The following is a 2,780-nucleotide window of genomic DNA, read 5'->3' as shown; positions in this document are numbered from 1 at the left end:
TTGTGGCAAATGGATGTCACACATATCCCCACTTTTGGGCGCCTAAAATATGTGCATGTCTCTATTGACACCTATAGTAAGTTCATCTGGGCAACAGCCCAGGTGGGGGAGAGAGCCTTGCATGTTGAACGACATTTACTTGGTTGTTTTGCTGTTATGGGTGTACCGCGACAACTAAAAACAGATAATGGGCCTGCGTACACCAGTCGTAGAATTGAAAAGTTTTTAGCAACGTGGGGGGTTCGCCACATTACAGGCATTCCCCACTCCCCTACGGGGCAAGCTATCGCGGAGTGGGCACACAATACCCTGAAACAACATTTAAAGCATCACGAGGGAATCGCTGACCCACATTCTCGACTGCTGAAAACCCTTTTCATCCTAAACCACCTATGTGTATTCGGCGAGGTGCGTCATCCGCCCGTTCTTATACACACCGGCACCGTGCCTCGAAGCCGAGATCATAATAATATCTGGGTCCGGTACAAGGATCCGCGAACCGGCTTATGGCAATTGCCTGCAAAGGTTCTGTTTTGGGGAAGGGGCTATCTTTGTGTTTCTGCCCCGACAGGTCCGTTGTGGGTACCTGCGAAGTGGACGAAACCTGCTCTCGATCCTTTCGCTACGGCAGTGTCTGATGCAGCTGACCCTCCAACAGCTAAAGGGTCCGAATAAGGGGAGAGTGCCAATATGGCTTCGCGGTTGTTGCCTTATAATGCTGTGCCTTACCAGCTCTGCCTTTTACTTTGCTTCCCCTCCAAATGTGTGGCTAACATGGGCTACGAAAACGCATACCACTTCCTTCTGTCTGGCTTTAGCGTCGGCCACTGACCCTTTTCGCACATGCCTGGTTGGTATACCTGGGATTAATGTATCCGATTTTGCTACGTTGTCCACGGGCCGATGTGATGGCCAACTTACTGATAGTGAGTGTACAGCAAGACTCTTGGCAGCTCTGAACAAAACTATACCGTGGGACCCCCAGGAGATCAGGCTCCTGGGAAGCCGAATGCTAAATAGTTCGGCAAATGAGTCGGGATGTATTGAATTGGGCAACTTTAGGTGGGGTGTGGACGATCCCACGTTTTGGCTTACTCCCAGAAACTACCCCTTTTGGAATAAAACATACATGTGCGGTCCCTATAGAACCTACGGATGGGGACCGAGAGATGTAAAGGTTTGGGCTAATGACAGTGCAAAAGCATTACCTCGCAATACCTATCTAATTTGTAGAAATCGGGCCTGGCAGGGAATTCCAAGGCATGCCCACGGGGGCCCGTGCTACCTAGGAAAATTGACCCTTTTCATGCCAAATGTTACCGTGATGTCGCACCTCTTGTTCAACAAGACTCACCGTGAAAAGAGAACCCTATCTGCACTCACTCCCGACTGCAGCGATCAAGTCGAACTCTGGGTGCCCACAGCTAATTTGTTTGCATCCATAGTCCCCGGGGTGGGCACTGCTCATGCACTCCGTACTATCAGCAAACTCGCTTGCTGGATGGTGAAACAATCCAACGTGACGACTCAGGTCCTTAGTGAATTGGCACAGGATATGGAGAACCTGCAACATCAGGTCCTCCAGAATAGAACTGCCATTGATTTTTTGCTATTGGCACACGGCCATGGTTGTACGGAGTTCGAAGGTATGTGCTGCTTCAATCTATCCTCCAATTCTGAGTCTGTTCATAAGCAGCTGCAATGGCTCAAAGATCACACCAAGGACATTAAGGTCCTCAACAACCCATTGGACAGCTGGCTCACTTCTTTTGGCATTGGCCCCTGGCTCAAAACCTTGCTCATGTACGGCATAAATGTAGGACTTATGCTACTGCTGCTTTTGCTGATATTACCTTGCTTAATTTCCTGCCTTCGTAAGCTGTTTTCGCGCTTACTTGCTGAAGTACAGATTAACTATGTCCTACTACAAGAAAGCGGGGGACGTGTGGAAGGTATTTTGGGAAGTCGGCTACGTGATGAGAGACATGAAGACACGGCTGCAAGAACTACTTGGATGTAACTGTGTGTCAAAAGGCAATGTGAAACGCGCCTGGGTCGCGTGGATTTGGGGAAGTGTCTGGTTGAGCGGATGTGGGGTTGAGGCTAGGTTTTGTATCAGCGAAAATGCCGTTACAAACAGGCTGACAGCATCTGGCTGTCGGGCATGATAAGTAACTAATGTTAGCAACCTATAAGGAGCTTGGCTGTTGCAATATGTATGAGCTAATTAACTCTATTATATAAGTCATGAAAATGTGCAAATAAACTGAGGCTTGTGATCATCATCGGATGAGCATGTCTCCCGTTGCTTCCGACAAATGGTGACCCCGACGTGATCCACGGCGGAGCAACGAGGTGGGCAGGTCCTTTGCAGCGAGGACGGCTAAAACACAGCGAAGAAAACTGTGTCGAGCCCTGGGCGTTCGCATCGGCGTACCCGGCTGATACGCGCTGCCGAGACCTTGGAGAGCTGCAACAGCGCTGACGTGAATCAGGTATGCAGAGGCAAGCAGCGTATAACCTTTTTACCAGCTTCCTGCAAAAAAGGCAAGTTAAGGAGCTGGACCTCCAAAAAGAGCTTCCTGGTTTACTGGCCTACGGACACTCCCAGGGCTGTTTTCTGAATCCTCATACAGTCCATGAGTTGTCCGAGTGGCGTAAGCTGGGTGATAAGCTCTGGGAGGCTGCGATTGATGGAGATAAGTTGGCCAAAAAGTTGGGTAAAACCTGGAGGGCCGTCCATAATGAGTTGCTGCAGTACCAGGCTGAGCAGCGGGCGG

The sequence above is a fragment of the Struthio camelus genome, unplaced genomic scaffold (genome assembly GCF_040807025.1).
Source record: "Struthio camelus isolate bStrCam1 unplaced genomic scaffold, bStrCam1.hap1 HAP1_SCAFFOLD_96, whole genome shotgun sequence".
Taxonomy (NCBI): domain Eukaryota; kingdom Metazoa; phylum Chordata; class Aves; order Struthioniformes; family Struthionidae; genus Struthio; species Struthio camelus.
This window is presented reverse-complemented; position numbering follows the sequence as displayed.